Source organism: Macaca fascicularis, chromosome 7 (assembly GCF_037993035.2).
Source record: "Macaca fascicularis isolate 582-1 chromosome 7, T2T-MFA8v1.1".
NCBI lineage: Eukaryota > Metazoa > Chordata > Mammalia > Primates > Cercopithecidae > Macaca > Macaca fascicularis.
Window position 1 is genome coordinate 130,623,265 of NC_088381.1, and position 21,234 is coordinate 130,644,498.

The 21,234-nt window shown below is 37.9% G+C and overlaps 1 protein-coding gene across 2 annotated transcripts in view; it reads right to left on the reverse strand.

The window, feature by feature from the left end:
- Nucleotides 1-21,234, reverse strand: part of KCNH5 (potassium voltage-gated channel subfamily H member 5) — a 346,531-nt gene that overhangs the window by 121,710 nt on the left and 203,587 nt on the right. The gene's annotated exons all lie outside the window — the stretch shown is intronic.

Genomic DNA, 21,234 nt, shown 5'->3' on the forward strand with positions numbered 1-21,234 from the left:
ATCCTTTCAAAAACCATACAATGCAAATACTATTATCTCTATTTTACGAAGGTTAATAACAGACCCATGGTCTGGATGAATTTAAAGTCCTCTTTCTCTTTCTATAACACAGCATTCCTCTGGATACAGAAATAATAAACAGATTTATTCTAGGTCCAGCTGTAATGGTTGGAGGTGCACCTGGCTGTAGAATCCTGATCTAATTCAGTATGCTCTCCAGTATGGTTCTCACAACTCCACCTGGTTCTTTTGGAAACATTTCCTGAAAGACCCTCAAATTGTGACCCTGGACTCCTCCGTGGAGCCCACCCTATCCTACAACACTTCTATCAATTTATAGCAACATGTCCACCTGTGCCTTGTTCCAATCTTTCTAACCTTTTGATATTATTTATGTTCCTTGAATTGACCATTGATCTTATCCTACTCACTTCCATAAGTATAATCATTTTCTGCACTTAGCTTATCCCCTTTCAAAAGTCAAAAGTTTTTCTGTTTCAGAGTAACTGAATCAGAAAGCTCATACATTGCCTTGATATGAGGTACAGATTGTCATGCTACACCTTATTAGAACACTGAGAGATGGGTGGGATGAGTAATGGAGTCATGGTGAAATTAAATACCTCTAAACACCTAGCAGTCAAATTCATGCATAGTCTCTGTTAGCAGCAGTTCATTAACTTAATTATGATCCCCAAACCACTGGCCATCCTCAACACTTCCACACTATCCATTTAACCCCTCCTGTCTTCACTTTTTGAAAGGCCAGCACAAATTCCTATTGGCCATTCTTATAAACTCTTCAGATTATTCTTTCTCCATCATGTCATCTCTGATTTACTCCTCTTTGGCTAGATAACATCACGTAATTCTGCTGAATGGTTTTGCTTTAAAATGATGAGTATAATCTTAAAATTGGCATTCATCATTATCTAGAATTACTATTATATTTCTCTGACATTTATGCATCCCCACTTGTCAATATGACTATTTGATACATTTTCCCCTTTCTTCAATCTTCCCCTAAATCTGCTCATTATTTCATCTTATTTTTTATTGAAAAACAATAGAAGCTGGATTTCTTTCAGCTTAATGATCTGCCTTGCAGCAAACCAATCTTTCTATTTAGAGCAACTATAAAGCTTGATAAAACACAAAAGCAAAGAAAAAACTTTTTAAAAATCTGAAAACATCAAACATACAGAAAAGCATCCAGTATTTAACGAATCCCAGAGAGAAAAAAATTCACCAAGATGAGCCCAAAATTCTATTTAATTTTTTCCCTATAGATGATATTTACTAATTTATAAGCGATGCAGACAGAGTTTCAGATGCTGAGCAAAAATTTCAGCAGTTCGGGGCTACCGAGACAACCGATGCTTGAGATCACAAGATTTTGAAGAAAAAGAAACCACAGAGACATGAGCAAGAGTCTGAATACTTTTTCCCTAAAGGCATTCACTGATTCTTAAGCACCACAGGTCAAAACATGGTAAAACTAGCAGAGTTTATGAAAATCTAACGGTGCTGAGATAAAGTTTGGAGTTCAGGGCCTACAAGGTTAGAGGAGCATTAGTAAACAGAGTTTTAGCTGGGATTCCTGAAATATTACATGCAAATTAGAATACTTCAGTACTACAAAAAACTCTTTTTTTACTTTAGAAATAAAAATTTTGTATATTGAAACATTTTTCCCCTTAAAAAGAACATGCTTCATTTAAAAGTCCATAATTGAGCAGATTTTTTTATTTTTTTATGATTATTACTTTATTCTTTTCTACTTGTATTTTACATTCAGGGGTACATATGCTGGTTTGATATGTGGGTATATTGTGTGACGCTGAAGTTCAGGAAATGAATGATCTTGTCACCCAGGTACTGAGCATACTATCCAATAGTTAGTTTTTCAACCATTGTCCTTTTCCCTCCCTCTCTCCTCTAGTAGTCCCCAGTCTATTGTTGCCATCTTTACGTCCATGAGTACCCAGTCTTTTGTTTCCACTTACAAGTGAGAACATGTGGTATTTGCTTCTGTGTTTCTCTGTTAATTTGCTTAGGATAATGGCCTCCAGCTGCATCCATGTTGCTGCAAAGGACACGATTTCATTGTTTTTTTTATGGCTGTATAGTATCCTATGGTGTATATGTATCACATTTTCTTTATCTAATCCACCATTGATGGGCACTTAGGTTGATCCCATGTCTTTGCTATTGTGAATAGCACTGCAATGAACATATGGGTATATGTGTCTTTTTAGTAGGATGATTTGTTTTCTTTTGCATATATACCTAGTAATGAAATTGCTGGATGGAATGGTAGTTCTGTTTTAAGTTCTTTGAGAAATCTCCAAACTCCTTTCTACAGTGGTTGAACTAATGTACATTCCCACCAACAGTATATATGTGTTTCCTGTTCTATGAAGCCTTGCCAGTATCTGTTGTTTTTGACTTTTTAATTATAGCCATTCCGACTGATGTGAAATGGTATATCATTGTGGTTTTGATTTGCATTTCTCTGATGATAAGGGATGTGGAGTATTTTTTCATATTTTTTTTGACCATTTGTATGCCTTCTTTTGAGAAATCTCTTACTAAACTAAACTAACTGACATCTAATCTAACTGCTTTCCAGAAGACAAAGAAAAATCTCTCTGGAGAAAGGTGACATCATCCAGAGTCACATCACTTTTTCATATTCAGCATCTAATAAAAATTTAACAGGCAAACCAAGACAGGACCAAGAGAAAAAATAGGCAATACAAACACCTCCATAGGTGATTAACATATTGAACTTGTCGGATTATTGCTTTTTAAAATAGAGTCTATATATTTCCAGATGGAAAGGTTTCTCTTTCTTTCTTCATTCATTCATTCTTCCTTTCTCTTTTTCTATTTCTTTCTTTGTTCCTTTCTTTCTTTCTCTCTTACTTTGTCTCTCTTGCTTTTATACTTCTTCTCTTGTTCCCTCCTTTACTTCCTCCCTCCTGCCTTCCTGTCTCCCTTTGTTCTACTATAATCAGAGAACAAGCTTTCATTTGTTCTGCCTAATTGAAATGTTTGAGGTTGTCTTTGTGATCAAATATACAGTTTAAAATTTCCATATTTATTTGAAAGGAACTTGTACTCTATATTATCAGAGTGCAAATTTGGGTATCTATCAATAAACTCTATCTAACTGACTTTATTGTTTAAATTACCTACATCCATTCTTATTTTTGTGTACCTACCTGAAAGTGATGTCTTAAAGTATTATATAGACTGAAAATGCTGTGTTAAAGTGTTATATTATTTTTGTGCTAAACTCTTCTTTCATTTATATTTCCTATTTTATAAAATTACAGCCATGTTGTCACATATATATTAACTCCTATAGCTTCATTGTGAATCATGATCTTTATGTAGCCAAATGCATTTTGCCAAATTTCCTTATTTATTTCACTTGCCTGGTATACCTTTACCCATCTCTTTACGTTTGGCTTTTATTATTGTTTTAGATTGTGTGTGTGTGTGTGTGTGTGTGTGTGTGTGTGTGTGTGTGTGTGTGTGGTGTGTGTGTGAGCATTTTCATGGATTTTCCTTTGTAAGCCAATCTAAAAATATTTTCTTCTAATAGGTGAGTTAAGCACAATTGGTATGTTCGGGCTAAACTCTATCATATCATCTTATATTTACTACATGTTAGCATATAAATATGTATCTTTATAATAATAGTTTTTTCTTCTGTTTTTTACTTTAAAAGATGTATATTGTAATTTATTTCTTTTGATATTTAAAACTTTTGTATTAAAACTTACCTATATATAAACCTTAATCTTTTTTCCTTACTAATGATATCTGTAAGATCAAGTTGATTTTCCATATAGTATTCATGTGGTTATCTCTCTTACCTCCCCCTATTTTGGTAATTTTGTTATATCTATTTTATCAGAGCATTTATAGTTACTTTCATCATATGTATTTTACTTTACTATTTTTCTGTATCTTACAAAATTTTTTTCAAGGAATTTAAAACACGAAAGAACTTCATGGATCAGAAATTTTAAAAAATCAGTATAGAAATAGAAATATAGGGGGTGATCAAGGTCAGATGATAAATGAAAGGAAAAAAGAAAAATAACCTTATAAATGAAGACTAACTTACAAGGTGCCCACGTTCTATCTTCTATTATGTAAGGAGCGTAAGAACAAATATAGAAGAGTAAATGAAAAGATTCGAAAAACTTAATGCAACTAAAACATAAAAAATTGTATAAAAGGTACAAAAATGTCATAAAGAAGACAGATGTAAAGGTGTTTAAAGACAGGTGTTTATATTTGCAAACAAATATATTCAGTGCTCACCAACAGTCTCTACCAACCTTTCCCCAATAATATCTTGGCTGTCTCATTCTTTTACTTTGCTACCCAAAGTATGGTTTGTGAACCAGGAGCATGGGCATCACCTTGCCTTGGTGCTTGCTAGAAACACAGATTATTCACTCACATCTCCAGACTAATAGATCTGCATTTTAACAAAGTCTGCTTGCAATTCTCATGTGTATTAATATTTGAGAAGCACTGTCATAATAGAATCATCAAAGTAAGTCTCAGAATACAACATTCCCTGAGATCATATTTTTCTATTTTCTGTAGACTTTATTCATAAAGGACAGCCTGCTTAAATATGAAATTCTTAACTCACACATTTTTTTGAGGATCCAAAAAATATTGCTCTATTGTTGTTTTGTTGTGTATATTACTATCAAGAAGTCTGTTTTCAACTTTATTATTTTACTCTGTAAGTGACCAGATCTTTTTGTCTGATTTTATCATACTTTAAAATCAAATTGTTCTTGTAGAATATACGTTGAAGTTGATCACAGGTCCATTTTCCCAGGTATACAATGGGCCAGGTATGTAGCTTTTGGTTTTTGTCTGTTTGTTTCAGTGATGCTTTCCTGAATTATAGTTTAGAAGTTAGTTCTGTTTTATTTCATGTTTTGATGGGCACCAATTATACACATATTGGATCTTTACACCTGTCTTCTCTATTAAATGTTTGCACCCTTCATATCTCTTTTTATGTTTAGTTCCATTAATTTTTTTGAATCATTTCATTTACTCCTCTGTATTTGTTTTTAAGTCCCTTACATAATATAAGATAAAATGTGAGAACCTAATAAATGAAGTCAGTCTTCATTTATAAGGTTATTTTTCTTCTTGTTTTTCATTTATCTTCTAACCTTGATCAGCCCCTATATTTCTATTTCTATACTGATTTTTTGGGGTTTCTGATTCATGAAGTATTTTAATATTTTAAATTCCTTGTTTTCTATATTTAATTTAATTTGTGTGTTATATTAGTGTTCTGCATTATAGCTCTTTGTGGGAGATTGGCTTTCAGGTTGAAAAATCTGATTTTTATTACCTGATTTCTTTTCCAGTATCATTATCTGAATTATTTCTATTTATGCTTACATTTTTCTTAACCAGCAATAGTTGCTGTATTAGTCCATTTTCACACTGCTATAAAGAACTACCTGAGACTAGGTAATTTATGTAGAAATTAGGTTTAATTGACTCACAGTTACACATGACTGGGAAGGCTTAAGGACACTTGCAATCACGGCAGAAGGGGAAGGGGAAGCAAGGACCTTCTTCACATGGTGGCAGGCAAGTAAGTAAGCAAGGAGGGAACTGCCAAACACTTTTAAACCATCAGATCTTGTGAGAACTCACTCACCGTCATGAAAGAACAGCATGGAGGAAACTTCCCCCATGATCCAATCACCTCCCACACGTCCCTCCGTAACATGTGGGGATTATAATTTGAGATGAGATTTTGGTGGGGACACAGACCCAAAGCATATCATTCCATCCCTGGCCCCTCCCAAACCTCATGTCCTTCTCACATTTCAAAACACAATCATACCTTCCCAACAGTCCCCCAAAGTCTAAAGTCATTCCAGCATTAACCCAAAAGCCCAAGTCCAAAGTCTCATGTTAGACAAGGCAAGTTCCTTCTGCCTATGAGCCTGTAAAATCAAAAACAAGTTACTGCCAAGATACTATAGGGATACAGGCATTGGGTAAATGCTCCCATTCCAAAAAGGGAGAAATTGACCAAAACAAAGGATCTCCAAGATGTCATTTTGAAGTCTGAAATTCACTAGGGCAGCCATTAAACCTTAAAGCTGCAAAATAATCTCCTTTGATCCTGTGCCTAACTTAATCCAAGGCATGCTGATGAAAAGGGTGGGCTCCCAAGGCCTTGGGTAGGTGTGCACCTGAGGCTTTGCAGGATACAGCACCCGTAGCTGCTTTCATGGGCTGGCATTGAGTGTCTGTGGTCTTTCCAGGGGCACAGAAGCTCTCCTGGGATCTACCATTCTGGGGTCTGGAGGTCAGTGGCCCTCTTCTCACAGCTTCACTAGGAAGTACACCAGTGAGGACTGTCTGGGGGCTCCAACCCCATATTCCACCTCTGCACTGCCCTAGTAGAGGTTCTCCATAAGGGCTCCACCCCTGCAGCAGGCTTCTGCCTAGACAAACAGGCATTTCCATACATCCTCCGAAATTGAGGTAGAGGCTCCCAAAGTTCGACTCTTGTCTTCTGTGCACCCACAGTCCCTATACCACACAGAAGCCACCAACACTTGGGGCTTACACCCTCTGAAGCAATGGCCCAAGCTGTACCTTGGACCCTTTTAGCCATGGTTGGAGTTGGAGTATCTGGGATGCAGGGCACAATGTCCTGAGGCTGCACAGAGCAGCAAAGCCCTGGGCCTGGACCACTAAACCAGTATTCCCTCCTAGGCCTTTGGGCCTGTCATGGGAGGATCTGCCATGAAGATCTCTGAAATTCCCTGAAGACATTTTCCCCATTGTCTTGGCTATTAACATTCGGTTTTTCTTTACTTATGCAAATGTATGCAGCTGAAGGCTTGAATTTCCTCCAGAAAATGGATTTTACTTTTCTACCACATGGTCAGGCTGCAAATTTTCCAAACTTTTATGCTCTGCTTCACTTTTAAACATAAGTTCCAATGTCACATTATCTCTTCATGAATGGATATAACTGTATATTTTCAGAAAAAGCCAGGTCACATCTTGAATGCTTTGCTGCTTAGAAATTTCTTCTGCCAGATACCCTAAATCATCTCTCTCAAGTTCAAAGTTCCATACATCTTTAGGGCAGGGGCAAAATGCCACCAGTCTCTTTGTTAAATCGTAGCAAGAGTGACTTTTACTCCAGTCCCAATAATTTCCTCATCTCCATCTGAGACCACCTCAGCCTGGATTTCATTGCCCATATCACTGTCAGCATTTTGGTCAAAACCATTCAACAAGCCTCTAGGAAGTTCCAACCTTTCCCACATCTTCCTGTCTTCTTCTGAGCCCTCCAAACTCTTCCAACCTCAGCCCATTACCCAGTTCCAAAGTCGCTTCTATATTTGCAGGTTATCTTTATAGTAGGACCTCACTCTTCTGTATCAGTTTCCTGTATTAGTTTGTTTTCACACCGTTACAGACAGCTACCTAAGACTGGGTAATTTATGAAGAAAAAAGTTTAATTTACTCACAGTTCTGCGTGGCTGGGGAGGCCTCAGGAAACATACAATCATGGCAGAAGGGGAAGGGGAAGCAAAGACCTTACTCACATGGCGGCAGGAGAGTGAGCGAGCAAGAGGGGAACTGCCACATACTTTTAAACCATCGGATCTTGTGAGAACTCATTCATTGTCATGAGAGAACAGCATGGAGGAAACCACCCCCCGATCCAATCACCTCCCAGCAGATCCCTCCCGAACATGTGAGTGTTAAAATTCGAGGTGAGATTTGGGTGGGGACACAGAGCCAAACCATATCAGTTGGTGATCCTCTGTGTGGCAGAAAAGGAAGAGTTAGGTCAAGGGAGGATGCATGGGAAGATATTTTTTCTGTATCTTACCAGATTTTTTTCAAGAGCATCTTCTTATATCATTACGGCTAAGGGTAGTTTATTTAATAAACAAGGTTTTTTGGATCTGACTTTCATTAGATTCCTTATCTAAAACACTTCCTTCCTTCCCTTCCTCACTAAGCTTCCACAGAAAGCATTGCTTTTCCAAGGCTTTCCTTATCCCCAGAAGTGTGGCCTTCCCAAAACTGTTTCCTCTCATTCCATGCATTTTCTAAGCCATCTGGCTGCACAGTAGCATATGCCTTGATCCACCAGGTCTCAGTCCTGTTCTTAGTATTTTCCATTTAGGACAGGATTATTTTTTCTGCTAGTGAACTCTGGTAGCTATTATTTGTTCTCCTCCATAACTAACATAACATTCCTCTTCCTCTCTTTTGTGTAATTTCCTCATGACTCTCAGCTCTGGTGTGAGCCTAGAAGCCTACTTTATTGGTTTGGATAGGTATTTCCCAAGGGTCAGTTTAATATATCAAATTTGCAGTATTTTCTGTTTTCATCTGAACTGCAGCTACACTGTGAAAGTGACTTTATTTGTTCCCCGTCTTAATCTGTAGATTTACAGAAAAGATTTCTGAGCACATTTAGGCCACCATAATTACCTCTAGAAATCCAGCGGTAAGCACTGGGTTTATTAATTGTATATCCCTCACTACTGCTGAAGTTAAGTTTGCTTATATGTTCATTGACCATCTATATTTCTCCCTTTGAGAACTGTCTGTATCTCTTGTCTATGTTTCTATTATGTTATCCATATTTTTCTTACTGATTTTCAAGAATTCTTTATGTATTCTGGATGCTAATACTTTACTGATTATGTATATTTCAATATGTTCTCCCAGTTTGTAGATTATTTTTTCACTTTTCTTATAATGTATTTTGATGAACATAAATTATTAATTTATTTTTTGAGACACAATCTCACTCTGTCATCCAGGGTGAAGTACAGTGACATAATCATGGCTTCCTGCAGCCTCAACCTCCCCGGCTCAAGAAATCCTCCCACCTGAGCCTCCAAAGTAGCTGAGGCTACAGCCATGTGCCCCATTTCTGGCTAATCTTTTTTTTCTTATATGTTGTAGAGACAAAGTCTCACTATGTTGCCCAGGGTGGTCTTAAACTCCTTGGCTTAAACAATCCTCCCTCCTTGGCCTCCCAAAGTGCTGGGATTACAGGCATGAGTCACCACACTTGGCCTAAATTACTAACTTCAATAGTTAAATTTATCAATATTTCTTTACCATTTAGCCCACTTGTGTCATATTAAAGAAATTTAAAACATATAATCATAAAAATCTTCTATATATTATTTTTTAAATTACGGTAAGAATGTTTAACATGAAATTTACCCTATTAGTAAACTTTTTAGGTATACAGTACACTAGTAATAATTATAGGCATAATGTTGTAGAGCAGTTCTCTAGAACTTAATCATCTTGCGTAACTGAAACTTTTATGCATTGAATAGCAACTCTCCATTTTTCCCTGCTCCCAGCCCCTGTCGACTACCATTCTATCCTCTATGTGTTTGACTACTTTAGATACCTCAAATAAGTGGCATCATGCGGCATTTGTCTTTTAATGATTGGTTTATTACACTTCCCATAATGTCCTCAAGGTTCATCTTTTTGAAAATCTATGGCAAGATTTCCTTCTTTTCTATAGATGAATAATATATCATTGCTTGTATTTAGCACATTTTCTCTTTCCACTTATCCACTCATGGGCATTTAAGTTGTTTCCACATCTTGACTAGGGTAAATAATACTAAAATGATCATGGAAATACAAACATCTGATGTTTTGAGGTTAATTCTTTTGGATAAATAACCAGGAGTGGGATTGTTAGATCATATAGTGGTTCTATATTTTAATTGTTTGAAGAAACTCCATACTGTTTTCCATAGCAGCTACATCATTTTTACACTCTTACCAACAGTGTATAAGCATTCCAGTTTCTCTATATCCTTGCCAACACTTGCTATATTTTCATTGTTTGGTAATAGCCATCCTGGCAGTTGACAGGTAATATCTCATTGTGGTTTTGGATTAAATTTCCCTGATGTTGGGCACCTTTTCATATACTTGATGTAACTGTTGGCCATTTGTATGTTTTCTTAGGAGAAATGTTTAAATCCTTTGCCCATTTTTAAAATTTGGTTATTTGTGGGGTTTTGCTATTGAATTGATGGAGTTTCTTATCAATTTTAGGTACTGACCCCATATCAGATTCATAGTTTATACATATTTTTCCCATTATATAGGTTGCTTTTTCATTCTGTTAATTGTTTCGTTGGTCCTACAGAAGCTTTTTAGTTTGATGTAGTACCACTCATTCTCTGTTTTTTTGTTTTTTTGGGTTTTTTTTTTCCTACTACCTGTTTTTGGTTTTGTTGATTGTGCTTTTAGTGTCACATTCAAGAATCATTGTCAAAACCAATATAAAGAGGACTTTCTCATGTTTTCTTCTAGTAGTTTTAGTTTCGGGTCTTATGTTTAAGTCTCTAATCCATTTTGAGTTGATTTTTATGTATAATACAGGGGTTTAATTTCATTATTTTGAATATGGATATCCAGCTTTCCCAACACCATTTATTTATCCTTTCCCACTATGTACTACTGAAGCCTTTGTCAAAGATTAGTTGACCATATGTGCATGGGTTTATTTATGGTCTTTCTATTCTGTCCCATACATCTGTCTGTATGCCAGGACCATACTGTTTTAATTATTCTAGTTTGTAAAATATTTTGAAATCAGTAAGTGTAATGCCTCTAGCTTTGTGTTTCTTTCTCAAGAATGCTTTGGTTATTTGGAGTCCTTTGGGGTTCCATTAATTGTTTTTTCTACTTTTATTTTAAAATGCCATTTTTAAAATAGTTAATTCTTAAAGTTCAGAATTGATTGATGTGTTGTAAAGGAGAGATCAAACTGATTTTTGCCCATACAGGTAAATATTAATCCCAATAATATTCACTAAATGTTTCCTTCTTTCCCCACAGATCTACATTTGCCTGTATTTGTCATACATAAAATCTCCAAGTATGCATGAGGTTATTTTTAGAACCGTTATCTTGTGTCATTATCATATGTCAGTTTGATGATTCCTTTGACCAAGTTCCACTGTCTTAATTACCTTACAATTCTCCTTACCTCACTCCAATGTTGCATCTGTCTTTACTACTCTAATAAATCTGCCTGTATCAAATCCACCAGTAATCTCCATGTTGTAAAATCCAAATGAAATTTTTTACTTTTACTTTATTCATCTTTTAGAAGACTGCAAGGCAGTCTTTCATTTTCTCTCTTGGCTTTTATAAAATCAAACGATTCTGCTTTTCATCTAATATCACCAGTCACTCCTGAGTGCCTTTTCTGGCCTTTTCTCACCTACTTAACATCTAAGTGTACAAGTACCTCAAAGCTTGATCTTAAGCTCTTTTCCTTTTCCTAGCTAGAATGCCATTTTGAGTGATCATAACTAGCCATTCATGGCGTTTTATATGTTAATGGCTCCAAATTTATGTGTCCTTCTGAACTCCTGAATTGCATTCATGGATAAAATAAATATTTATTGAACACATTCCACTTACCAAATACTAATTTAGACAATAATTATTCAGCAGTGAACAAAAGATACAAAACTCCCTGCCCCCGTGGACTATTTATTGTACTAGAGGGACAATTAACAAAAAAAATATAAGTGAACTTTTATATAATACTTAAGATTTTGATAAGCCTTATGAAGAAAACCAAGGCAGGCAAGGTACATAAAGAGTTTTGAGATGATGATACTGTAATTTTCAAATAGGATAGAAATCTGACAATTGGACTAGATCTAAAAAGTCTTAAGTGGAGTTCAGCAAACTCTGAAGGCCAAATTGGACTCATCACCTGTATTTGTACAGCCAGTGAGCATATAATGGTTTTTATGTTTTTAAATAGTTATGAAAAATCAAAAGAAAAATAATATTTAATGGTATGTGAGAATAAATGGAATTCGAATTAATGCATCCACAAATAACGTTTTACTGGGACATAACAATGTTCAATTATTTACATACTGTCTATGACTCCTTTCATACTTCTATGGCAAAGTTGAGTAGTGGAGGCAAAGACCATATAACACAGAATAACTAAACTATTTACTATCTGGCCCTTTAGAGAAAAAATTTTCTGATCCCTCATCTTAACCAATATACTCTACTGCTTGCAAACAAAAAGCTTCACATGACAAAGTTTTTTTTGGATTCAATATAATAAGAAAATAAACACATCTTTAGACAAATGTATTTATGTCTTTCAATAGACAAAAGAACTTCACTTTTTAATTCAGCTTCCAAGAGACTCAAAAGCTCAATACAACCAAGCTCAGTAACAATGACATTCCAGGTGGTTGGACACCTCTATTGTGTTTAACCATTTGCCAACATGTGTATGTGTAAATGGTGATGTATGTGTGTTTTACTGTCTTGTTTTTACCTTGGTTTTCATTTTATGAGAAGCTTATAATTTTGTGTGGAAGTTATTACAAATACAAAAAAACATAAGGAAGAACTATATTTTGTGTATTATTTTAAGAGGTCATCCTTAAAACTGTAATGACCCAACTGCTTTTCTCTCTTATAGGATAAAAAATTATGAAACTAAACAAGTACACATCTAAGTTCATGAGGAAATGCAGTGCTCCTCCATGATGAAAATATTACCCAATTAATGTAATATATAATATTCTTAGGAATACTTTAAGAAAAAATATGTAATATCATAGCCTTTTAAAAAGATTCTTTAAAAGTTGTAGATGGAAGTGTAAGCTTCAGTCAATTTGAAACTTTACTTCAAATTGTGACGGCATAACTGATGCCTTGACCTAACATTCACGTGTTTTATTATTTAGTAAGTAAGAGGTCATAACATTAAGATGTGGGTTTCTCTACCAGCTCTTCTGATATCCTATAAAATATCTTAAAAATAAAGTTACAAGAAAGAAAAATTAGACCGAAGGGGTTGTTTGCTTGCTTGCTAATTTTTTTTGTTTTACTTTTGCTACGTTTGAATTTTTTTTTTAATTTATTTATTATTATTATACTTTAAGTTGTAGGGTACATGTGCATAACGTGCAGGTTTGTTACATATGTATACTTGTGCCATGTTGGTGTGCTGCACCCATCAACTCGTCATTTACATCAGGTATAACTCCCAATGCAATCCCTCCCCCCTCCCCCTCCCCATGATAGGCTCCAGTGTGTGATGTTCCCCTTCCTGAGTCCAAGTGATCTCATTGTTCATTTCCCACCTATGAGTGAGAACATGCGGTGTTTGGTTTTCTGTTCTTGTGATAGTTTGCTAAGAATGATGGTTTCCAGCTGCATCCATGTCCCTACAAAGGACACAAACTCATCCTTTTTCATGGCTGCATAGTATTCCATGGTGTATATGTGCCACATTTTCTTAATCCAATCTGTCACTGATGGACATTTGGGTTGATTCCAAGTCTTTGCTATTGTGAATAGTGCTGCAATAAACATACGTGTGCATGTGTCTTTATAGCAGCATGATTTATAATCCTTTGGGTATATACCCAGTAATGGGATGGCTGGGTCATATGGTACATCTAGTTCTAGATCCTTGAGGAATCGCCATACTGTTTTCCATAATGGTTGAACTAGCTTACAATCCCACCAACAGTGTAAAAGTGTTCCCATTTCTCCACATCCTCTCCAGCACCTGTTGTTTCCTGACTTTTTAATGATCGCCATTCTAACTGGTGTGAGATGGTATCTCATTGTGGTTTTGATTTGCATTTCTCTGATGGCCAGTGATGATGAGCATTTTTTCATGTGTCTGTTGGCTGTATGAATGTCTTCTTTTGAGAAATGTCTGTTCATATCCTTTGCCCACTTTTTGATGGGGCTGTTTGTTTTTTTCTTGTAAATTTGTTTGAGTTCTTTGTAGGTTCTGGATATTAGCCCTTTGTCAGATGAGTAGATTGCAAAAATTTTCTCCCATTCTGTAGGTTGCCTGTTCACTCTGATGGTAGTTTCTTTTGCTGTGCAGAAGCTCTTTAGTTTAATGAGATCCCATTTGTCAATTTTGGCTTTTGCTGCCGTTGCTTTTGGTGTTTTAGACATGAAGTCTTTGCCCATGCCTATGTCCTGAATGGTACTACCTAGGTTTTCCTCTAGGATTTTTATGGTATTAGGTCTAACATTTAAGTCTCTAATCCATCTTGAATTAATTTTCATATAAGGCGTAAGGAAAGGATCCAGTTTCAGCTTTCTACTTATGGCTAGCCAATTTTCCCAGCACCATTTATTAAATAGCGAATCCTTTCCCCATTTCTTGTTTTTCTCAGGTTTGTCAAAGATCAGATGGCTGTAGATGTGTGGTATTATTTCTGAGGACTCTGTTCTGTTCCATTGGTCTATATCTCTGTTTTGGTACCAGTACCATGCTGTTTTGGTTACTGTAGCCTTGTAGTATAGTTTGAAGTCAGGTAGCGTGATGCCTCCAGCTTTGTTCTTTTGACTTAGGATTGTCTTGGAGATGCGGGCTCTTTTTTGGTTCCATATGAACTTTAAAGCAGTTTTTTCCAATTCTGTGAAGAAACTCATTGGTAGCTTGATGGGGATGGCATTGAATCTATAAATTACCTTGGGCAGTATGGCCATTTTCACGATATTGATTCTTCTTATCCATGAGCATGGTATGTTCTTCCATTTGTTTGTGTCCTCTTTTATTTCACTGAGCAGTGGTTTGTAGTTCTCCTTGAAGAGGTCCTTTACATCCCTTGTCAGTTGGATTCCTAGGTATTTTCTTCTCTTTGAAGCAATTGTGAATGGAAGTTCATTCATGATTTGGCTCTCTGTTTGTCTGTTACTGGTGTATAAGAATGCTTGTGATTTTTGCACATTAATTTTGTATCCTGAGACTTTGCTGAAGTTGCTTATCAGCTTAAGGAGATTTGGGGCTGAGACGATGGGGTTTTCTTTTTTTTTTTTTTTTTTTTTTTTTTTTGTGAGACGGAGTCTCGCTCTGTCGCCCAGGCTGGAGTGCAGTGGCGCTATCTTGGCTCACTGCAAGCTCCGCTTCCTGGGTTTACGCCATTCTCCTGCCTCAGCCTCCCGAGTAGCTGGGACTACAGGCGCCCGCCACCTCACCCGGCTAATTTTTTTGTATTTTTAGTAGAGACGGGGTTTCATTGTGTTAGCCAGGATGGTCTCGATCTGACCTCATGATCCGCCCATCTCGGCCTCCCAAAGTGCTGGGATTACAGGCTTGAGCCACCGCGCCCAGCCAAGATGATGGGGTTTTCTAAATATACAATCATGTCATCTGCAAACAGCGACAATTTGACTTTTTCTTTTCCTAACTGAATACCCTTGATTTCTTTCTCTTGCCTAATTGCCCTAGCCAGAACTTCCAACACTATGTTGAATAGGAGTGGTGAGAGAGAGCATCCCTGTCTTGTGCCCGCTTTCAAAGGGAATTTTTCCAGTTTTTGCCCATTCAGTATGATATTGGCTGTGGGTTTGTCATAAATAGCTCTTATTATTTTGAGGTACATTCCATCAATACCAAATTTATTGAGCGTTTTTAGCATGAAGGGCTGTTGAATTTTGTCAAAAGCCTTTTCTGCATCTATTGAGATAATCATGTGGTTCTTGTCTTTGGTTCTGTTTATATGCTGGATTATGTTTACTGATTTGCGAATGTTGAACCAGCCTTGCATCCCAGGGATGAAGCCCACTTGATCATGGTGGATAAGCTTTTTGATGTGTTGCTGAATCCGGTTTGCCAGTATTTTATTGAGGATTTTTGCATCGATGTTCATCAGGGATATTGGTCTAAAATTCTCTTTTTTTGTTGTGTCTCTGCCAGGCTTTGGTATCAGGATGATGTTGGCCTCATAAAATGAGTTAGGGAGGATTCCCTCTTTTTCTATTGATTGGAATAGTTTCAGAAGGAATGGTACCAACTCCTCCTTGTACCTCTGGTAGAATTCAGCTGTGAATCCATCTGGTCCTGGACTTTTTTTGGTTGGTAGGCTATTAATTATTGCCTCAATTTCAGAGCCTGCTATTGGTCTATTCAGGGATTCAACTTCTTCCTGGTTTAGTCTTGGAAGAGTATAAGTGTCCAGGAAATTATCCATTTCTTCTAGATTTTCCAGTTTATTTGCGTAGAGGTGTTTATAGTATTCTCTGATGGTAGTTTGTATTTCTGTGGGGTCGGTGGTGATATCCCCTTTATCATTTTTAATTGCGTCGATTTGATTCTTCTCTCTTTTCTTCTTTATTAGTCTTGCTAGTGGTCTGTCAATTTTGTTGATCTTTTCAAAAAACCAACTCCTGGATTCATTGATGTTTTGGAGGGTTTTTTGTATCTCTATCTCCTTCAGTTCTGCTCTGATCTTAGTTATTTCTTGCCTTCTGCTAGCTTTCGAATGTGTTTGCTCTTGCTTCTCTAGTTCTTTTAATTGCGATGTTAGAGTGTCAATTTTAGATCTTTCCTGCTTTCTCTTGTGGGCATTTAGTGCTATAAATTTCCCTCTACACACTGCTTTAAATGTGTCCCAGAGATTCTGGTATGTTGTATCTTTGTTCTCATTGGTTTCAAAGAACATCTTTATTTCTGCCTTCATTTTGTTATGTACCCAGTAGTCATTCAGGAGCAGGTTGTTCAGTTTCCATGTAGTTGAGCGGTTTTGATTGAGTTTCTTAGTCCTGAGTTCTAGTTTGATTGCACTGTGGCCTGAGAGACAGTTTGTTATAATTTCTGTTCTTGTACATTTGCTGAGGAGTGCTTTACTTCCAATTATGTGGTCAATTTTGGAGTAAGTACGATATGGTGCTGAGAAGAATGTATATTCTGTTGATTTGGGGTGGAGAGTTCTATAGATGTCTATTAGGTCTGCTTGCTGCAGAGATGAGTTCAATTCCTGGATATCCTTGTTAACTTTCTGTCTCGTTGATCTGTCTAATGTTGACAGTGGAGTGTTGAAGTCTCCCATTATTATTGTATGGGAGTCTAAGTCTCTTTGTAAGTCTCTAAGGACTTGCTTTATGAATCTGGGTGCTCCTGTATTGGGTGCATATATATTTAGGAGAGTTAGCTCTTCCTGTTGAATTGATCCCTTTACCATTATGTAATGGCCTTCTTTGTCTCTTTTGATCTTTGATGGTTTAAAGTCTGTTTTATCAGAGACTAGTATTGCAACCCCTGCTTTTTTTTGTTCTCCATTTGCTTGGTAAATCTTCCTCCATCCCTTTATTTTGAGCCTATGTATGTCTCTGTGTGTGAGATGGGTCTCCTTAATACAGCAGACTGATGGGTCTTGACTCTTTATCCAGTTTGCCAGTCTGTGTCTTTTAATTGGAGCATTTAGTCCATTTACATTTAAGGTTAAGATTGTTATGTGTGAACTTGATCCTGCCATTATGATATTAACTGGTTATTTTGCTCGTTAGTTGATGCAGTTTCTTCCTAGCCTCGATGGTCTTTACATTTTGGCATGTTTTTGCAATGGCTGGTACTGGTTGTTCCTTTCCATGTTTAGTGCTTCCTTCAGGGTCTCTTGTAAGGCAGGCCTAGTGGTGACAAAATCTCTAAGCATTTGCTTATCTGTAAAGGATTTTATTTCTCCTTCACTTATGAAACTTAGTTTGGCTGGATATGAAATTCTGGGTTGAAAATTCTGTTTTTTTTTTTTTTTTGAGACGGAGTCTCACTCTGTCGCCCAGGCTGGAGTGCAGTGGCGCGATCTCGGCTCACTGCAAGCTCCGCCTCCTGGGTTCATGCCATTCTCCTGCCTCAGCCTCCCGAGTAGCTGGGACTACAGGCGCCCACAACCGCGCCCGGCTAATTTTTTGTATTTTTAGTAGAGACCGGGTTTCACCGTGGTCTCGATCTCCTGACCTTGTGATCCGCCCGCCTCGGCCTCCCAAAGTGCTGGGATTACAGGCGTGAGCCACTGCGCCCGGCCGAAAATTCTTTTCTTTAAGAATGTTGAGGCCGGGCGCGGTGGCTCAAGCCTGTAATCCCAGCACTTTGGGAGGCCGAGACGGGCAGATCACGAGCTCACAAGATCAAGACCATCCTAGGTAACATGGTGAAACCCCGTCTCTACTAAAAAAATACAAAAAAAAAACTAGCCGGGTGAGGTGGCGGGCGCCTGTAGTCCCAGCTACTCCGGAGGCTGAGGCAGGAGAATGGCGTGAACCCGGGAGGCGGAGCTTGCAGTGAGCTGAGATCCGGCCACTGCACTCCAGCCTGGGTGCCAGAGCGAGACTCCGTCTCAAAAAAAAAAAAAAAAAAAAAAAAGAATGTTGAATATTGGCCCCCACTCTCTTCTGGCTTGGAGAGTTTCTGCCGAGAGATCCCCTGTTAGTCTGATGGGCTTCCCTTTGTGGGTAACCCGACCTTTCTCTCTGGCTGCCCTTAAGATTTTTTCCTTCATTTCAACTTTGGTGAATCTGGCAATTATGTGTCTTGGAGTTGCTCTTCTCGAGGAGTATCTTTGTGGCGTTCTCTGTATTTCCTGGATTTGAATGTTGGCCTGCCCTACTAGGTTGGGGAAGTTCTCCTGGATGATATCCTGAAGAGTGTTTTCCAACTTGGTTCCATTTTCCCCCTCACTTTCAGGCACCCCAATCAGACGTAGATTTGGTCTTTTTACATAATCCCATACTTCTTGCAGGCTTTGTTCATTTCTTTTTCTTCTTTTTTCTTTTGGTTTCTCTTCTCGCTTCATTTCATTCATTTGATCCTCAATCGCTGATACTCTTTCTTCCAGTTGATCGAGTCGGTTACTGAAGTGTGCATTTGTCACGTATTTCTCATGTCATGGTTTTCATCTCTTTCATTTCGTTTATGACCTTCTCTGCATTAATTACTCTAGCCATCAATTCTTCCACTTTTTTTTCAAGATTTTTAGTTTCTTTACGCTGGGTACGTAATTCCTCCTTTAGCTCTGAGAAATTTGATGGACTGAAGCCTTCTTCTCTCATCTTGTCAAAGTCATTCTCCGTCCAGCTTTGATCCGTTGCTGGCGATGAGCTGCGCTCCTTTGCCGGGGGAGATGCACTCTTATTTTTTGAATTTCCAGCTTTTCTGCCCTGCTTTTTCCCCATCTTTGTGGTTTTATCTGCCTCTGGTCTTTGATGATGGTGATGTACTGATGGGGTTTTGGTATAGGTGTCCTTCCTGTTTGATAGTTTTCCTTCTAACAGTCAGGACCCTCAGCTGTAGGTCTGCTGGAGATTGCTTGAGGTCCACTCTGGACCCTGTTTGCCTGGGTATCAGCAGCAGAGGCTGCAGAAGATAGAATATTGCTGAACAGCGAGTGTACCTGTCTGATTCTTGCTTTGGAAGCTTCCTCTCAGGGGTGTACTCCACCCTGTGAGGTGTGGGGTGTCAGACTGCCCCTAGTGGGGGATGTCTCCCAGTTAGGCTACTCAGGGGTCAGGGACCCACTTGAGCAGGGAGTCTGTCCCTTCCCAGATCTCAACCTCCGTGTTGGGAGATCCACTGCTCTCTTCAAAGCTGTCAGACAGAGTCGTTTGCGTCTGCAGAGGTTTCTGCTCCGTTTGTTATTGTTTACTGTGCCCTGTCCCCAGAGGTGGAGTCTACAGAGACAGGCAGGTTTCCTTGAGCTGCTGTGAGCTCCACCCAGTTCGAGCTTCCCAGCAGCTTTGTTTACCTACTTAAGCCTCAGCAATGGTGGGCGCCCCTCCCCCAGCCTCGCTGCTGCCTTGCTGGTAGATCACAGACTGCTGTGCTAGCAATGAGGGAGGCTCCGTGGGTGTGGGACCCTCCCGGCCAGGTGTGGGATATGATCTCCTGGTGTGCCTGTTTGCTTAAAGCGCAGTATTGGGGTGGGAGTTACCCGATTTTCCAGGTGTTGTGTGTCTCAGTTCCCCTGGCTAGGAAAAGGGATTCCCTTCCCCCTTGCGCTTCCCAGGTGAGGCAATGCCTCGCCCTGCTTCAGCTCTTGCTGGTCAGGCTGCAGCAGCTGACCAGCACCGATTGTCCGGCACTCCCCAGTGAGATGAACCCAGTACCTCAGTTGAAAATGCAGAAATCACCGGTCTTCTGTGTCGCTCGCGCTGGGAGTTGGAGCACGTTTGAATTTTTTATGATTGCCCTCCAAAAAACCAAATAAATGAAATTCTTCCTCTGTACATCTGTAGGATGATTTCATTACAAGAATTTTTAAAAAGATAAATTTAATATCAAGAATATTCTAGAATTCTGCCAAATTTAGATTACAGAACAGGCCTTTTATTGTATGTATGTGTTCTATAGAAATAACAAGCTTGACACCAGGCCCATTATTAATATATTCATTTGGTGTTTTCTTACAGGGGTACTGTGTGGTTCTTGGCTTGACTAAGATCCCATGATTCTCTGCAGTCTATTCATTAAAGTGATAAGTTTTTAAGGGAACTTAAATTCTTAAGGAATTTCAGAAAATAAAATTTGTATATATTTTTGAAATGTGCCTGTACAAATGAAAGAAGGTTTTCCTAAGACCAATACCAGTAAAAGTACAATAACATTTTTTAAATATTAGAAAACCCTAGTATTAATCTGATATTCATCTCAGTCAGGCAGCATAGCTCACTAAAATTCCAAGTTTCATTGCTCCTGGTTGTAACTATACCAATTCAGTTCAGTAAAATGATATATCTCTTACCAATTAATAAAAACAGAAACAAAAATTACAATCACAGCTATTATTTGGCTTCAGAGTACTTGCAAAGTAATAAAGATCACCCTAATGTAACATATTCATAAGGATTCAGAGATTGCAATATATCCCAAAGCACAGGATGTTTAGGGATAGTGTATTTACTCACCATTCTCAATGCAGGCAAGAACCATCCTTCTCTATGTTAAGAAAGAAAACCAAAGTTAAAAGAATAAAAGCATCTCCTCTTTTACCTAAAATACTAACAACTGCATAATCATTTTATTTTTATTAGGGAATTGAAAAAATATTAATTATTTATGTGATTATTTTTATCTGTCTCCTCCACTAGATTGTAAGTTTCATGAGGGCAAGGACCCTGCCTATCTTGGTCACAGCTGCATCTCCAGTGCCTGATGTATTGCCTGGAACATACGGGGTATGGAGTAGGTGAGTGATTTAGGGCAAAGGGCATAAAGTTTGAAGTCAGAATACTAAAAATCAGAATCAAACTTTGACTCTACCATTTATCAGGTGTATAATCTTGGATAATTTATTTTTCAGAACCTCCTTATTGTTTAAATGGAGACTATAACGCCTACCACAT